The sequence below is a fragment of the Strigops habroptila genome, chromosome 14 (genome assembly GCF_004027225.2).
Source record: "Strigops habroptila isolate Jane chromosome 14, bStrHab1.2.pri, whole genome shotgun sequence".
In the NCBI taxonomy this organism is placed as follows: Eukaryota; Metazoa; Chordata; class Aves; order Psittaciformes; family Psittacidae; genus Strigops; species Strigops habroptila.
The window spans coordinates 5,612,385-5,631,534 of NC_044290.2; the positions used below are offsets into that span (position 1 = coordinate 5,612,385).

The following is a 19,150-nucleotide window of genomic DNA, read 5'->3' on the forward strand; positions in this document are numbered from 1 at the left end:
CAAAAAAGCAGCACCACCAAAGCCAGGCACTTCCATAGGCAAAGAGAGAGATCGTGTTTATAAAGAATACACAGAAATAACATCATGCAATGTACACAGCTTTTCTTTATTAACCAGAAGGTAAAGCACATGCTATGTTTTGTTCAGGCTGACAATATTTTCCCCAATTCTCAGGCATTACTATCAATTCACTTTAAATTAGCAGGCTATGCTGTATACCTGTCACTGTGTTATGCTTCATGTTGCTCATTGTCTTTCTCTCTTCGGAATGGGAAGCAAACCTTAGACAAAGTTGTTGCTAAAACCCTTGGTCAATAAACATCTCCCTCATGATCTACAACTCTCAACTCACAGCACACAAGGGAGCCGGTAGCAGAGAAACAGTAAGGTAACAACCACCGTTTGTTCTATTTTATTTTCTCCAACTACAGGTTGACATATTCTGTGTAATAAAAGGAAAAATTATCGCAAGAGAAAGGAGGAAGGTTGCTTTTTATGAAAGCCATTGAAGTCATAAAGCACCCAGCACTTTGCTGCATGCTACAGCTCATGTGAGGTTTAATTCTAAGAGCCTTGCTGGCAGCAGGACAGGTTTCACACTCTTATATTTAGAGAGACTCGCCTGAAAAATAGCCAAAGCTGTCACTTATAAATCAGGTTGTTCTGACAGTGCCCAGAGCAAGTAGTAAAAGCAAATGGGGGGAAATGAAATTACACACTGCAAAGGGAGCTCTGAATAATAAGCTTTTATTTTGTGTTTTTAGAAGTTCACGATAATTACAGCTATTTTTTTCTCTGTTCTTTCAGTTGTTTTTAAGCCAGCCCCTGCTGACAGGCTCTGGGCCCCCAGCCTCTGGTTCCCATTCATTTGGCTTTGGCCATGTGGTTCCCATATTCTTGGCTGGGATACACTGGCCTGGAGGAAGATACATCTCCAAAGGCTGGGGTGGAGAAGCTACAACGCTTGGTTTGAACTATAGCACTGAAAATTACTGATCTAAGCTCTGGACATGACAACCCCTGCAACACATCCCTTCTGAGCAGCTTAGAGGCACATGCGTTCCTGCAGCACAAGGCTGGTCCACAGGACACCCAAGTCAGTGGGAAGGGTCTTGCCTGCAGCAGGCTTGGCAATGGGGATCAAATCATCTTCCACTGATGTGGGATTTCTCATTTGAACTGGATCTATTTTTCCTACAACCAAATAGAACTATAGCACTGAAAACTACTGATCTAAGTTGGAAGACATCAGCAGCTGCTGTCTCTTCCTCTTCCCTGTGTCATGCAGGGGGGGACAACATCCATTCCTCCAAGAAAGCTGACAAACACCATTGGACTTAATAGTGTTGTATTTTACAACCTTAGCCTGCATTGCTGGGGGATCCTCAGCACAGGAATTTCCTGCCTCCACGGTTCCTATCCAAATGTTTAACCTCTCAGTTTAACCAACATGAAGAGAAATGAGTGCTACTCTGCCAGAAGTCAGCTTCAGACTTCACTAGTTCTGTACAGCTCCACAGCAGTTTGCTCTCATCTTCAACAGGATTTTAATCTGTCCCTCAGTAAGAAGCCAGATGGAATGGCAATTGCAAAATGTACTGCTGGGAACCAAATGAAGCTGATGAAAGGATAAGAGCAACAAAACTACCCTTTATTCATTCATTCATCCGATGTTACTCTTTGAAGTTCGCCATGAACTGCTTCCAACCCAAACTCCTCCCCATACATATGAATTGGGAAGCTGTGCAATAAAGATGGAAAGAAATGATCACAGGCTCCAAGAGGGCTGGAGGAGTAAGAGATCAACAGAAGAGGCAGCAAGGCAGATTTGGGAACTGAGGATCCCCATGACAGATCCCAGGAAAGGGAAGAAACCCTGGCTGGGCATTAGGGCCACAGTGAAAAGCCAGTTGAAGAAACAAACAGCTTGACAAGTGTTTCACTTCTAGTTATTCCAAGATGGGCTTGATCTAACATCAGGTGGAGTTACCAGGTGTCCATCCATTGCCTTCAAGGGGCTTTGGATCCACTGGAAGTTGAACCATGGGGTAAGATGGCCTAAGAGCAATTAGCCAGCAGGTATCTCACATCACTCCAAATACTTCTAAACATGTGCTGAGGAGGTAAGGCACCAACCCATGAGGATGGCAACCCCCCCATCACCCCACATCTCTCCAGAGCTGCCTTAGCAAGCATTGCCCTAACCCCACATCCACATTCAGTCACCAGGACCAGCTTCCACCCCAACATCCCCAAGGTTTGAAAACCAACAGTGGAACAAAGAGCAACAAACCCCAGTGTTTCCGCAGCAGCAGCAGCTCGCAGGCTCTGCATCCCTGGATTTCATGAGACATGTTTTACAATGCACCCAGTGATATATCAAGTTACATGGCTGAGAACAGGAACACGGAGCAGCACACACGTGCGACACAGCTCAATGAACAATAACCGCAGGAACACTGCTGGCACTCACATTTCAGTCTAATTCGGTTTTACTTTGCAGACACAACATTACAGCCGTTTTCTTGCTTCTATTTTTTTCTTCTTATAAAAAGGAACATGATAGAAAAAAAGTGGAACTCTGGGATAGAAGTCTTCAGTGTTACACCCAAGACGCTCCAGTGTGTATATGCAAACAGCAACTAAAATAGAGCGGGCGGTTTCCCAGCTGCTATGATCTGTGCAGTGCTATTAGTTTGACAGTCACTTAAAGCAGGGGAACATCTGACCCCAAAGGGATGGGTGATGCCCCGGCAAGAGCAGAACAAGATGCTGAGACAGGCTGGAGTAAAGAGGGATAGTTCACCAGCCTCGGATCTGTAAACAAGAGCTTTCCCCCTTCTATTAGACAAGCAGCAGTGCCTTGAATTAAAAGCAGCTCAAACTGCTCATGTCTTTCCAAACCCAGCCTTAGTTGCCTTTCTTGCTGTTCTCCAGCCCACATCCCCCTGACTAGTCCTGCATCTCTCTGCCTGCACAAGCCCAGCCAGGATGAGGACGAGGAGGCTGGATTGTCCATCCCACAGGCACCACTGAGCGGGGAAATACCAAGCTGGGAGCAGGCAGAACATAGATATTCAGGAGAAAGTGCTTGTTTATGTGAAAACACAAGGAGGCAAATAGTTGACATTAAGATTTTGGGGAGGCTGTGGGACTGGGCTATTCCTTTCAGCCCTCACACAAAGGGACCTTTTTTGTTCTCACTGTAAAACAGAAATTATATTGAAGGGTCTGTGGAATTTCTGGGCATTTTTTTCCCCTTGGAGACGCAATGGCTCGCACTCCAAAGGGACAGATTAAGTAGGATGCAAAGGACAAATTGTTCATATGTGGTTCTGCATCCACCTCCTGCTGCCACAGCACCCCCAGACCCTTCACCCCGAGAAGCCCTTACTGCCTGCAGCAGCCAGAGTGGCAGAGCCAAGCAGGGGTCTTGTAGCTGCACTCATGCCTAGAGGTGCTGCTGCAGTTTCCCATTCCTTATTTCTCCCAGCTCACAGGTTTTTTTCCATAGACACCCATTCGCTTTTAACTCTTGATCACCTCTGGAAAGAAGCCCAGATGTAGAGAGAAGCCACCTCCTCCAGGAAGCAAGAGGAGCTCTTTCTGGTCCCCAACATCTGGCCATAAACCTTTCCTCCAGCCAGTTTATGCCTCTGATCCCTTCAGGACACCATGCATCCTCAGGGACAACTTAACTTCTTTGTCCAGCGGGAACAAGATGACAATCCACCAGCAGCTGCAGTCTCTATGGAGTGTGGAGGAGGAAGCAGTGCTGGGGTGAACAATGGGCGCTTTGTCAGCCCAGGCAAGGGAGACACAACAGAGCAATAAATGTTACATGCTAAACCGGTGGGATGGTTCAAACAGATCAGTTTGTTCATCCTTTGCTTCCCGAAGGCCCCTGCAAGAAATTCTGGCATTTCCACTTCAAATCACTGCTTAGCTTGAAGAAAACTTGTTTCAAACCTCCAAGAAAGCTTTCCTACTGGTTGGAGCTCTTAATTCCCAGTTTTAGTTTCCCTAATAAATCCCAGATTGCTCAGCTTCCATAACACTGGTCTATGAGCTCAGGCAGCAGTTAACCCTTTGCAGCCCCAAACAAGGAGTGAATAACCTCCTCCTGTTTTATTTGCCTTCAGTGCCCTTTTCAGGATAAGCTGCGCAGTAGGGAAGGGGAGCAAATACTGAAAGCCTGTGGGAGTGCAGTATCTATTCCCACCCCAAATCATCTCTGCAATACAGCACACTAATGTCTTGCTTGTGCAAACTGTACAAAGCAGTGCTGTGAGGAGTGAGTGCAAGGAATTCAGATTCGTCTTCTGCATGCAGTAACACCAGGCTATCATGCAGCATCATCCACATGTGAGACCCACTCACAACCCACCTAATTATTGCCACATGAATGGCTGGAGTAGCAAACTCTACAGAGCTTCATGAATGTGCACAGTGCCTGTTTGGGAATGGTGCTGTTGCACACTAAAAAGCTAGGCAGTAACTTTCATCCACAAAACCCTTTACCAGAAGTGGACTTTCAGAACAACTAGCAGCATTACCAACACTTTCTGTGTGTACATGAATATTCATGAGGACATTGACAGATGTTTGTTGCACGAACATGTTTGGACAATCAAGTCTGATGTTTTGTTTCCCCAAAAGCATGTTTTTAAGAAAACCTATGAAGTTCATTTTCAAAGCCAAAGGCATCATAATTTCTGCTAAGAAACAGAACAAGTCAGAAACATACCATCAACACACCCAGTGCTCAATATTGGGGCCGGGCTGCTTGTGGCAGGGAAGGGATGCAGCCAGCATCACATCCCTACATCTCTGACCTCCTAGTGCACCTTCCAGAGGAGCTGCCTGGAACAGCCAGGCTTGAGAAACAGCCCTGACCACTGCAGATGCAGCTCCTGCAGAGATAGCTGCTCAGGTAGTGAGCATAGATCTATATAGATTAAATCAATATAGATATAATAGTTTTCCCACACTTCTTCCCTCCATCAATGTATTATGACACAGGAATGACACACTCCTGCTCAGATAGTGAGTGCTGCTCCAAAGCTCTCAAAGCACTGATGGCCATGAGCATCTTCAAAACCTCTACAGAAACAGAGGCTCCTCAGTGTTTTCTTCTCCAGTCTTTTTCCACTGCTGGTTGGACCAATGCAGTGGGCTTGTCCTGGAAGAAGACTCCAGCAACTCAGCACTGAAGGAGGCTCCTTACTCTTCCACACCACTCAGCTCTACCAAGGAAGAGCCACCACCATCACCACCCTCCAACAAACTCACTCTGGGCATTTCCTGATGCCACAGTAACAAACCTGTCCCAACACGAACATCCTCCCAAGCTGCATTTCCCCACATGATTGACTCCAACCCCAGCAGTCTGCGGGGTTGCTATCAATGTTTCCACTTAACCCATGTTTTATTAGAAGCACCCCAGTGTTACCCCATATACTGCAGTCTTTCATACTTTCCAATTCTGATGCTTGTAAACACCCTGGTAATAAAAATAAACCCACTGCAGTAGAGCCCTACACCTCGAATCACAGCTAGAGAAGCCCTATGGGGTGCTCTACTCTAAAGACTGAGCAAGAGCCAGGATTTCATGTGTTTATGAGTAAATACATTTGTAAAGACCATATAGTTTGAGCTACACTTTGACTCAGCATGATTTTGCCTGGAAATGAGCTGGCTTGGGAAGTTATTTTAGTTCAGCTTCTGTTTTAACAACTCTTGCAGGACTCCCACAGCTCACACTGACTAAGCAACACAGCAAACCATGTTATGAGTTGGATCTTCCAAAAAGCTTAATCACACATTTCACCCATATAAACATTCCCAGAGAAGTCAGATTATGTTCCCTATGTACAGAATATATCTTAGTTGGAGATTTGATAGTTTTCCTGCGCTACTTCTCTCCATCAGCATGTTATGATACAGGCATGACACAATCCTGTAGCAGGTTTGCTGGAAACCCCACCATGAATCCTGGTGGTTTTGGCTTTCAAGTCATGTGGGGTTAATACTTTCACATGTTGTCTCCAAATAAATCCCCCAGGAATGCCATGGCACCTTCCCAAGTACTCTGGCTGGTGCCAGAGCAGGGAAAGCATTAGGACACATGGCGGCAAGGTGTGCACCTAAAGAATGAGGCCACACTATGACCACTCTCAAGGGGTGCCCTATTTCTGACATCCAAAGACCATGCTTTGGGAAGTTTTCCACAGAAACTTGTTCACCTCCCAACTCTCCAGCCTCAAATTTCACTCTCTTGCTTTATCAGCAACAAGCTGGCACAAGTCATTGCAAGCTTTCTTGGTCCAGCATCACCCCGTTGTCTCTACTTCAGGTGTCTGACAGTGGGTAATATCAGAAGCAAGTCTTAATGCTACCAAAGTACATGTAATGACAACGTTTTTCCTAGTAATCATTTTCCTGAGACGTTAGCCATGTCTTAAGAAAGGAAACTGTGAAAGGATGGTTGTTTTTTACAGCAAGATGACCAGTTCAATGCAACATTTCCCATCCAGATTTCTCCAGCAGACAATACCCGGTCTCGTCTGCAGGGCCTACATGCACCTCCATGGTGACGCTCCAAGCCTTGTAACCAGAGTAGAGCATAGACACGGGTCCTGTCCCACCAAGGGTGCCTGCCCCAAGCTCCTCTTGCACAGGGAACACAAGTATATGGAGTTCCTTTGCATCAGGGAGGCTGCAACATGCAGTCACCTGCAATGCCCTCCCAGGCATCCTGCCACAGCTCCAACACTCTCCTCATACTTGCACAAGCAATAGAAAACCCAACCCTGGTGGTTATAGCACACCATGGTTACTCTGCAGACAGCAAGGACTGGATTTGGGATCAGATGCAGTCACAAGAATGAAGGGAGAGGATCCAGGCTGGCAGCGCAGGCAGGGAGGGATAACAGCTTTAAGTATTAGTCAGAAAGAGTCAAAAGTTCATGCTATTCCCACACCAGGGAAGTGCTGCAAAGGCATTGCCCTCAGGTTAAGGGCTTATACACAAGGGAAAGGATTTTCTCAGTAAGGGCTTCCTCCTCACAGCATACTGCTTGCTCCCTCTCCATGAGTATGAAGCCCCAGGAAAAATTTGACACAAGACAAGCCAAAACCCAAAATCCAGGTAGAGATCAGCACCTCCCAGGTAGCTCTCCAGGCTGAGATCTCAATCACCATGGCCAAAACACTCTTCACAGCAGCTCACTTATTTCATCACCCAACAGCACACAAATTGGGGCACCAAACCCACATTGCACCAAGCTTTTATGTTGTACTGTGTGTAATACACATAGCTGACTTACATCCAGGATGTGCCATGGGAATGAGACCACCTCAGGGCTAATACTTTGATTCTGGAAGCTGAGATGGGTTAAAGACCAAGATGTTGACCTTAAATCCACCCTCATCCAGATAAACAGCTCAGACCCAAGCTCAGAAGGATGTTCACAAGCCTCAGGTTTACTCATGACCTTGTGAAGCCTGGCTTTGCCAAGGGTGAAGAGGCTGACACGCAAGCAGACACACTGTGTAAGGGGAGTCTCAGGCATAACTAGAGCTGACATCAATGTTTCTCAGATGGCAGATAAGAGCGATGAAATTGCTGCTGTGAACAGAACTGCAAGCCCCAGGGCTTGTGCTGCTGCTCTCAGAGGTCCGTCCTGCCTCTGACCTCGGGCACTGGCCACCCAGAGCATCTCTGAACCCTACATGACAATCCAACATATTTGGGCTATGGAGAAGGCAGACATTTTCTCTACCCTAAAGCATTTCCTTCCATATTTACACAGGTTTAGGTACAGGGAGATTCTGAAGCACAACAAAAACTCAAATCCAGGCACAGATGTGGCCTCATTTACAGGCAGATCTATCTATAACAGAAAAGGTATTTTCTCTGCCCTCACAACCTCTCTGCTACTTGGTTGTCCTCAAATACCCCCCCAGCGAATGCCTGAACAATACAGGTTACAGAGACACAGCAAGGAGACTTGGCCCAGCTCCTCACCCAGCATAAATCAATGTTGCACTAGTGGAGCCAGAGCTTTGTGACAGCAGCAGATCTGGCTCATGCTCAGCCCACAAAACCAGCTGCCGTCAGACTAATGCAACACAAATTAAACATCAGGTTTTCCAATTGAGCTGTACATCAAAAGCAGAGCTGTGTGTGTCAAGTTACAGGCACAGCTTCAAGCTAATATTTGTTTTTGCTTAATTACTGTGCTATTAGCCTCTGCAGTAAACTTCACTTGATAGGCAAGACCCTGCTGGCAGCCAACATGAACTGTTGAAGAGTCATTTCTATTGATGGTCACTCTTATCTAATGCCACAACCACAGTGAGCTCTGTCTGGCCATTGAAATTCAGACCACCTTTCCTATGGAAATACTCCTGGATGGGATCATGCATACTCCACATCTGTGAAACACCACAGAAGTACCCAGCAACATCAAGGGGTGCACTCTGCTTTAGTGGTGCCTTTCATGTAACACAGCCACAACATTGAGTATTGCTGGGCTTGCGACTGTTCCTGCACCCCACAGGAAGAAGGAGGATGCTCTGGAGTCCTGCTTGCTCCCTTTCCCTGCACCTTCCTCCCTATTGTGCTATCTGTAGTCCCAACGGTTTCACAGAGAGGAAGCAGATACTCAAGGAAGCCACATATTTCCCCTTTACCGAGACATACTACAACGTGACTCAGCAACACACAACACAAACAGCACACGCGTAGCAACGCTGAAAGGGTGGTGCAAGACTCCAAGGATGGCTTGGATCCAGACTCCAAGTTCAGCTTGATAACCCAGGGGAGCTCCGTGTCCTGGCAGGAGCATTCAGATCTTGATGAACAGAGCTCAAATCCTTTGCGCTGAATGGTTCATCAGCAACTCAAACACTGCCCTGGCAAGCCCCCATTAACAGCTGCTGGAGAAACCTTCTCCACTATTCATTGGAATGGACATCCCCATTTCTGTGAATGGTTTCTTAGTTGCATGCTGGACAGATGAAAAGTTAATACAGAAGACATCTTTCTCACCCAGCAGCCCTGTCTGAGAGCTAGGGTGATACCCACTCACTCGCAAAGGGCACATGAGAGATGCCACCTCTTCCTTAAGGGAACACTTCCATCCAAGTCATCAACATCCCTCCAGCAGCACCAGCCGCTGCTATCAGACAACTGGAACATGGCACTGGGGGTGGCAGCATGAAGTGCTCTGTGGTCCTGCATCAATAGACACAGTCTGGCACTCAGCCCAATCTGCAGCCTGCAGACCACCTGCAAGCAACCTGCTGCTGGTCAAGGCATTGGGGTATAAATTCATCTCAAAGAGGAAGGAACCTCATGTAGCTGCACTTTCCAGTAGGTGAGGACCAAGGGATGGAGCTATTCTTCCATGGATTTCCTGGAAGATCAAGACCATGGAAATCAGTTTCTCCACACTTCTGTGGCTAGAAGCAGGAAGAAAAGCTTTCAATCAGGCTTTCTCCTCTTTCCCTGCCTACCCAACCTAGAAGCAATTCAGAGCAAGGACTGCATTTAGCTAACAGACCCCAACATCTGCAGCACATCTGGCCTCGCTGCATGACAATCCCCTTTTTCCAGATGGATTTAGAAGTATCATGAAGGAGCTGCACTTGCAAGCCACTATCTCTATCAGTGTCTACAAGGAATTTCACTGAGCAAGAGGTCAAGCCTCTGTGGTTTCCAATACTTCCCTTTCGCAGGGCAGCCCCTAAGTCTTAAAGCACTTTATCTGCAGTGATTCACAGAACTGCCGAGGCTGGAGGCAGCTCTGGAGATCATTACTCCAACCTCACAGCAGGGGCAGTGGCAGCAGGTTGCTCAGGAGTAGTCAGATAATGTATAACTCAGAATGGACTCTCTTCTGCTTTAACTACTATCCCACTTTAATGATGGAAAAAAGACTTTTTGTACAAAGGCATTCAGATCAGGCAACATCCAACCTCCACAGTAGTAATGACTTGAGCTGGCTGAAAATTACTTGGGAGGGAAAGAACTTCAGCTAGAAACTATTTTGCTGGAATAAGTCTGCTTTTCAGAGTTGTTGACTTTTTGACAAGATGAGAAACTCCAACTGGAGAAGAGCCACTTTGCATCAAAACGTGATCAGGCAAGAACAGAAGACTTCGCCTTTCACTTAAACCCATCTCTCAAAATGGAAAGTTTGCTCTGTTTTTGTTGTGGAATTCTCCTTAGCACAGGAAAACATTTTCCAGCCAGCTCCATCAGTTAGTGACTGGGCTGCTCTGCCAGTGACACCATGCCTCAGGAACAGCATTCCATGCTCACCCCAATGCGCCTTTGCTCCTGGCTGGGGTTTCGCACAGACCCAGACTGCCTCCCACTGAGCAGCACTTCACTGGACACCCACAGGACATGTCATTGCCCAAGTATCTCCCCAACTCCAAGCCAGCAGTAGTGCTTTGTACACAAAAACCCTCGCCCCAGTGATGTCCAAGCCCATGTTTTGGCTTTGCTGGACTCAGGGATGTAAACCCCAGCCCTTCATAAGCAACCTGGCCCTTTGAAATGGAGCAGGAGTGGATGGACAAGGTCATCTCACCACTTCAGTGTGCCTGTTCTGAAAGCCCAGCACACATCCATGGCACACCCCACATGCCCTGGAGATGCCATGCAGGAGGAACAGGGTGTGTGTACACGCCTTTCTGTCCATGAGCTGTTCTGGATGCAGCACGCAACATGAGCCAGGGGCTGAAATAGCATCTGCTTTTAGCAGGAAGATGCTACAAGGCTGTGACACTCTCCTGCCACGCCAGAAATGCAGGGTGGGAATGTTCAGCATCCAGCCAAATTATCCTTGAGAACAGGAATACCAGGTCTGTACAATTAATCTTCCAGGGGAAGAGAACATCCCCTCGGCCCGCCCTTAGGAAACCCGGGACACCCGAGAGGGAGCTTCCACGTAGCTCCCTCCTGAACAACAAACAGCAGAACAAAGGCAAGGGCATAAAAGGAAACTCTGCACAGACCTGCCACCAAATATAACTCGGGAAGGGGACAATGCCTACGAGCAGCAAAACCTTTCCTGCACATAGGTTGGTTGGTTTATCCACATGGATTGCTGCATTTATTTATTCAAATGACTTCCTGAAGTGATTTAGCTACAGCAGATTCTTACTTCTGATGGTGTTTCCCCCCCATGCATCCCACTACAGCTTCTCCCAAACCCAGAGCCTGCAATGCTGCTGTCAGAGCAGCGGTCTGCACACGAAGATAAAGGTTTTACATGTCCAAGAAAGAAAATCCCTCAAGTAGTTGTGGTTGCTGAGTTATGGTAAGGTTTGTGTCTTTGAATGACCCAAGTGATTGAGGTCACTTCAAGCAGCCTCCTGATGAGTTCATTTTCTCACATGTTAGCAAGCCCCTGGCCTGAACAGAGCTGAAGGATGCCACACACCGCAGAACAATTTATCAGTCTTAAGAGGCAGAATACAAGCCCATATATCCATCAAGAATGCCACAGGAGCATAGCAGGACAATCCCACAAGAGCTGGCTTCGTGTCTGAGCAGCCCTTCCCTAACCAAACCTTTCCTTCACAGTCCAGAACTGGGAAGTCAGTTTTAACAGATGAAGCTGTGAACAGCTTTGACAACAAGGAAAGAGGCAGAGCACTAATGTCACCACTTGTGTGACCCTTCCCATATCTGCCATCTGGGATCACTTTGTCAACAGTTTCGCTCAGCACAGGAAATTCTCCCTGGTTTAGACCACATCTCAAAGAGGAAAGCGGCCCTCACCCAGCCCGACCAAGCCAATGACTAAACCCCCAATCACTCCAGTGGCACATTCAAGCTTTTAGGCAGTTGGTTACTAATTCAATGTCACTCAGCATCACTTTTAACAACAAGCTGGAGATTAAACACAGGTTTTGCTCAAAAGAGCATGAAGAGCACACCTAATCCCAAAGAGACCTTCACAGGCATCTGAACCAGGACACACTGACTCACAGCACCTCCAACTTTGTAGCTGTAGAGCAATCTTTTTGTGCCCTTTAGATGGCAGCAACTTTCTGAAAGCTGTGGAAACACATGGATAAGGGGAAAAAAGATTTAAGTCTGAAGGTCACAAGACGAATCTGAGTTAGGAGGAGGTCAGGGATAGAGCTAAGCATGCACAGACATACACTTCCCAGACATACAGACTTGAAGGCTGCACTACCACAGCCAGCAGTGCCAAATAAAGATAAGGAGAACACCTGAAGTGATCTGATGAGATTTGTGGCGATTTCTTGAGCAACTGCCAGGGAAGCTGTTAATCCTTTTCTGCAGATGAGGTGCTGCACACAGGCTGCTCCATCAGCAGGATTCAGCCCTGGACCCATCTGGTGTGACAGGGGCCAGCAGGCAGCCGCTCAGCAGGGACAGAGTCCCAGCAGGACACACGTGCTCTCACATTGACGCCTTCAGATCAGTTATCCACAGTCAAAACCTTGCGCACTGCTTTTCTGCAAGTATCCCCAAGGTATTTGCTTGCAAGTTTCCTGCATTCCTCACACATTCCTGCAAGGAAGCTTCTGATTTCCAAGGGAAAGCAACACCAAACAAACCTGCATAGCAGTAACACAAGTTTCTTCAGAAATACAAGTGCTCATCACTGACCTAAATGCTTACAGCACTCCTTCCTGAGCTGCGAGCAAGGAAGTATTCCTGGAATTTGTGTGTAGCCGTCTCTAGAGAACAGCTCAGCCTTACAACACCCTCTGCTTGCTTCTGCCCTTGCCTCCATTGCAGAGAAAATGAAAGCGAGAATCAGAACACAATCTTCCCAGAGGGGCAAAGAGGGTAAAAGCCAAAAACAGAAGCAAGGAGTTGCTATAGCAAGTGCCCCACAAGGCTGCCCTTTCCCTGAGCTGATGGGAAAGAGATGTTTCAGATAAGCACTTCCTAAAGCTGGTTGATGCCAAAAGAGAAAGAAGTACCCTCAAATAAAACACATAACTAATTCCATAAGCATCCAGAGGTTTGTGTTGCCAAGCATGACATAACCTGGCTTGGAGTCTCCTTAGCAAAAGGTTAAGCCCTCTCCAAGGGCTTCCAGAGTGAGGTTCCTTCTGATCCACTAGCCAGATCCAGTCCATTACTGTGGGTCTCAACCCTCTACAGGAGGCATTTAACCCCCCAAAACACCCACTGGGCTCCAGATAATCCATGTTCAGAGGAGCAAAATCAGGGCATTTGGATTCAATGAGTTTCCCTAATCTGTCCTGAAAGTCATCCAGGACTGAAGCTGTTCCAGCCACATATATGGCTTAGAGCAGGAAAAGCACAAGTCCCTCGAAACATCCTCTCCATGTATTTCACAACAGTGCTGCTCCTCACTCTAAAAGGAACATCACCTCAGTGCTATTAAGTTTTCCTTCTCAGCAAAATTGATCATGCCTCCCTGTAGCAACCTTTTTGTCTTCTCTCCAGCCACACATTATCAAATCCTTTGTGATTCTACAGTGTCTATGGGCAAGAGAGAACAAAATTAATTCCTTAATTCTTTAAGGAGCAGAGAAACCCGGGGCTGCAGAAAGCCAGCAGGCTCATACAGACACCTCCCTATTCCACAGCAAATGTTCCTTTTCCACATCCGAGCTGCAGGAATGTCGCACCCCACCACAGCAGACACAGGCTGCAGTGTTCAGAGCCCAATGGGACTCTCCCTATCCCATACCAGCACCAACCCAGGTGGGCTGTAAACACACGCAGGTCCTTGCACATCTGAAATCACGATGTCTCATGTTCTGGGGAGGGAAAGGTTTCTTTGCCCTGTTTTAGCAGCTCCTCCTCCTGTTACACTCATGCCGAGGTCAGCAAATGATGCCAATCCAGATGCAAAAGCCCAGTGCTATTCCCCAGGCACAGGCTGCACCCTTGTTTTGGCACTGCTTATTTGCCCTGGCTCAAGCTTACCTGGGATGCTCAGGGTATGACACACCACACACAATCACAGAAACTCTGCCAACATACCCAGGTGTTGTGGCAGCCCCAACTGCTGCGTGGCCCTGAAGCATCTGATTAGGACCTTCTGTCATAGTCAGGAGCAAGATATAACATGGTCTATTAAGCAAGTGTTAGGTGACACAGTAGAGGACAACACAAAGGAAAAAAGTCAGGTGTCTCCTACTACTTTGCTAGTAGAACTCTAAGTTTGTGGAGCTCAGCCAAGGATCTCACCTATCTGGGTTTTACTTTGGGTCCGAATTTCAGATGGATCTGAAGATTTGGCTCAAACCTTCTGCTTTTGTCCAGTCTGTGGGGAGATGCAGAAGGACCAGAGGCTGGCTCCTAAATCCACATAACCACTATCAGCCCCGAGTGATGTCTAATGAATGAATGGGGATGGGTCTGGATGGGCAGAGGAGTGCCCAACACCCCAGCTACCTCCTGCTACCCCATGGTCACTCCAGGATAACTCAGTGCAGCCTCCAGGCTGCCTTAAGACTAGGAGAAAGAAGTGAGAGCATCTCGATTTCAAGATCATGCTTCAATCCCTTTTAACGTGACTTCTGGATGTGTTTTTCCACTACACGAAGTGCAAAGGGAACAGACACTCCTTTCAGCCAAACCAGCCACGGCTGTGCTGAACTCACCCGAGCCTCTGCAGTTACTGACTCCAGCTCTGTCCAAGCCAGACCACAGAGGCACAGGAGGAAGCGAGGGCCCATCCAGCAGGTCACCGATCCAACATCTGCTTTCCATGTTCCCCTGGGCAGGGCTCCAAGCGCATAACATATACATCTGCCTGTCTGTCTCCGTACAGCAAATGCTTTTGTCCCCTCCGACACTGCTGACCAGTTACTCCAGCAAAACTTGGTGGAGCACAGTGAAAAGCAGCTCCCCAAGAAACACACCTCATCCCTTGGGACAAAGCAAGGCTGCAAAATAAAAGCTACAAGTGGAGCAGCCGTGATCCCCACCCAGAAGCAGGGCTGTAAAGCAGCAAAACCTCACCAAGTACAAACTAACAGAGCTGTAAAGAGCATCCCTTTGCTGCAGCGGCATTTCTGCCATCCACAGCCTGAGCACAGCAGTCAGTGATGTTATAACCCCTCCACATAGGTGGCAATGGACATCTGCAGCGTAGGGCATGGACAGGGCTGGAGGAACAGAGGAAATAGGTGGTCCATGCTATGAGGGTGCTGAGGCACTGGCACAGGGTGCCCAGAAGCTGTGGCTGCCCCATCCTTGGCAGTGTTCAAGGCCAGGTTGGACACAGGGGCTTGGAGCAACCTGCTCTAGTGGAAGGTGTCCCTGCCCGTGGCAGGGGTTGGAGCTGGATGAGCTTTAAGGTTCCTTCCAACCCAAACCATTTTATGATCTAACTCTATCATCACTTAATTTGTGCATACTTGTGTGTAGGAACTGAACATCACACCCCCACAGGCAGGCTCTCATGACTCTGCAGAGCTTGGTTGAAGCACACAAAGTCATGTTTAATGTTCACCACGTTCATGCTACGTGCACCACACCAAGCTACCTGCTGCAAACACACATTCCCTGGCCCCCATCACCAGCTCGACATTGCACAGGCAGTGAAGCCTTAAACAGCAACCTGAAATTAGCCGCTAATGGCTGTAATTAGCCGCTAATCAAACTCAATTGCTGGGATCAGTGGGGAGGGAATTTACATCTGGGGAAACAGCCTGCCTCAAGCAGGTTGAGTCTCACTATTTGCTGCTGAGCTTCCTATTACAAAACCCTCGTATTTTCAGGTATTTCAGGAAATGCATCACTCACTTCCCAAGGAGACAACTCGTGACTTCACTGTGAGCTGCAGGAATCAGGGGTGAACCAGAAGTTCCCCCCAATCCCTAGGGACATGCACAGGGAGTGCTGACCCCAGCACACTAACCAAGAACAGCACTAACAAAGTTAGTTAAAGCAAATTAGTCAAACACTAAACACTCACATTTAGCACAACATAACTCAAAGTTCTCAGCATGGACATCAAGTTCACTAAACTCCAGTCAAGTCTAAATTTCAACCCAGTGGATATTTAAGCTTATAAATAAGAATCAAAGATATTGCAGGAAACCAGTGCCGGGGAAATTCCCACACTGGAGGTGCACAGAGCTGGCATCCTCCATGGCACAGAGCACTACCTGGCCCTGGGCAGCCCTTACCTGCACATGGGTTTCTGAAGGTGTTGATAGAAGGTGTTTCCATCCGCGTCAGGCTGTTGAATGTGTCCTGCTCTGAAGGCTCCAGGATATCCTTTAAAAAAGCATCCATTTTCCTTACTGAGTATATGGCGGGGGTACAAAACTCACACACACAAATATAATATCACAGGATGCTAAGCGGCCAAAACGTTTTCACCCCCTATTTTTCTCCTCAGGGACACCCAGGCCAGGAGCAGCTTGTAGGAAGCTGCTTCACTGCCACCAAACACTGGGTTACTATAGAGATGTTACGATACAGCCACTCTGCTGGCTCACACACCACCCAGCTTGAGAGAGCCCTGAAGTCAGTGTGAGCCTGACTGAAAGGGTTTCAACATGGCTTCAGGCATTAGACACTTCACACAGAGCTCACTGCTTTACAGCAGCATTGGGTAGCATGTAAAGCCATGCATTTTAAAGCAAACACCACAATTAGAGTTAATGAGATATACTTAAGCCCCATTCTCCCAGTGCTGCACATACACAGGCCGGCTGAGCTCTAGTTACCTGCTGTACACGCTTTTTCACAACCGTCTCCATTATCAGTGCATTTGGATTTAGTTAACTAAATAAACAAGTGTATAAAGCAAGAGGATCCTTTACAGAAGCCCGGTCTCACCCACTGCAAAAGCTGGATATAGGCAGGGTTTGCCCACAGCCCTTGTTTTTCCCTTTCAATACCTGTTCTCTCTCTGTGCTGCTGATTCCTGCAGCTCATCATTCCCCTTTTCAGGTCTCCTCCCCACTTTCTTGCCTCTGCTTTCTCCTTCCATCCCCGTTTCTACACCTCCCAACCCCGCCATCGCTTTTCCAGCCCCAGTACCTGAGCATAGGAGCCAAGCAAGGAGGAGGAGGGCAGCTTCTGCTTGAGATGGAAAAACTACTCAGCCCTAGGACACACTCAGGAGCAGACCTGGCCATTGCTGGGTACTTATGACAACATAAAGCACCTCAAGCACCCACTAAAATGGGAGGTGAAAACTTAACCCAGCTGCTGAAGGTGCTTTTAATCCCTAAAGCCTCCTCCTCAATCAGTGCCACCACCTGAGCCATCACACAGCACATCCTGGGAAGGGGCTTTTGAATGTCACGGGCAATTTTTCCTCTTCAATGAGTTTCAGCTGAATCAGCCAGCTGGTTTCAAAGCTAGCAGTGGAGACCCAAGCACTGAGTGCACTTATACAGAGCTCATTTCCTTAGGAAACAAGCCTAAAATCAGCCTAAATGTCTCCAGTCATTCCTATAGTCCTGTGCCTGGCACTTGTACAGGTTCATCTGTGCCTCCTAATGTCTCTTTGTCCCCTGGCTAGCTACACACGAGGGTGTGTGTTTTTCTGTACAAGTCCTACATGCACTGCTGTGACAGTGGTGGTACCATATCCCCATCCTCCTCCCACACCAACACCACAGAAACTAGAAAGAGTCCTCCTGGTCCCTCTGGTGCTGCTCCATCCATGACTCTGTCCCTGTGCAGCTCAATTGATATCACCCTTCCCACAGCCTGAACAAAATACCCACATCCAGCCCTGTGAAAGAAACACCAATTCAATGCCCAAAACAACAGATAGCCCCATGCCAGCTCCATTGATGATCTGCTCCATGCAGGCCCTTGAGATCACCAACCTATGGTACCTAGTGCCCCATAGATAATGGAGATGAGCCTTCTCAATGGTTATCACACCCATTTGGGTGTTCAAAGAGCTGAAATTAATCCCTCGCTTCATCCAGCAGACACGCTATTTTGCTGACAGATTGGGAAGTTTAATTAATAGCAGGAACATGTTTAAGCTGCTCCAACCAAACAGGCTCAGTTCATCAGATATGGTACATCCAGAAGATTTGAAGCAAAAACAGAATCCCTAAAAAACCCCAAATGTTCTCATATTATGAGCCTGTGCCCAGGGATTGATGCTGCTCCACGTGGTGCTGACCCAGCTCATTCCTTTGGCTTGCAGGAACACGGGATTCCCATTAAACCCAGCATTAACCAGAACCTACTCATTAGACACCAGAATAAAAGGCAAATTTTGGCTCAGGTATTCCATGAATCCCAGGCACTTTGGCTGGCAGACAATTCCATGACCTTTAATAGGGAAAAAAAGAGAGAGAAAGGGAAGAAATTTCTTTTACAGGAAGAAAACCACTTCAAATACCTTCTTGTCCTCCCAGCAGCTCTTGGTTACCGGCAGCATCAAAGCCTGCCTTTAGCTGGGGAAGGATTGCTGCCGGGAAGTGCTACTGAAATCTCCAGATTTGGCTTGGATTATGTCCATGCCAGGAGGAGAGGCTGGGACTTCCAGCACAGAATCCCTTCATGGGCAGCTGATGAAGGCTTCTGGGTTTGGATGGATGGCTGCTGCTGGCTGGATGCTGCCAGGCATCACTGCGGTCCCCAGGATGGGTTTGCTGCTGAGCATCCCTTGCTGCAGGTGAAAGCCAGGGGCCGCACTCAGTCCAACTCCAGGGAAGGGAGGATCTTGTGATTTGTTATTATTTTTTTTAATCATAGAATTATTTAGGTTGGAAAAGACATTTAACATCATCGAGTCCAACCTTTACCCCCAGCACTGCCGAGTCTGCCACTAAATCATGTCCCTCAGTGCCACATCTACACGTCTTTTAAGTACCCCCGGGGATGGTGGTTCCACCACTTCCCTGTTCCAATGCTCAGCACCCAGTGTGTAGCCTCCGAAACAGCCAAGGGTCAGGGATGGGTGCTATGGGGACCCAGGTGGGTGCTGCCTGCGGCTTTTGTATTCACACATGATTTTTGTCAAATTGACCATCTGGAGCTGGGCAGTTCCCATGCAGGGAGTTTATAATCTAAGCACGGGTATTAAGCAGCAAATGAGAGAAGGGGATGTTATACTCCATCCCCAGCAGTGTTCAAGGCCAGGTTGGACAGACCAACCTGGTCTAGTGTGAGGCGTCCCTGCCT

The 19,150-nt window shown here is 47.7% G+C and overlaps 1 protein-coding gene across 2 annotated transcripts in view; it reads right to left on the minus strand.

The window, feature by feature from the left end:
• The window catches only part of TEKT3 (tektin 3), a 112,094-nt gene that overhangs the window by 78,597 nt on the left and 14,347 nt on the right, over positions 1-19,150 (minus strand). The window contains exon 2 of one of the 2 annotated variants that reach the window (XM_030505807.1): positions 16,174-16,264. The gene's annotated coding sequence lies outside the window, so the exon portion shown is untranslated. Of the gene's footprint in view, positions 1-16,173; positions 16,265-19,150 lie in introns of those variants that run through there. The other variant, XM_030505808.1, reaches the window with a different exon arrangement.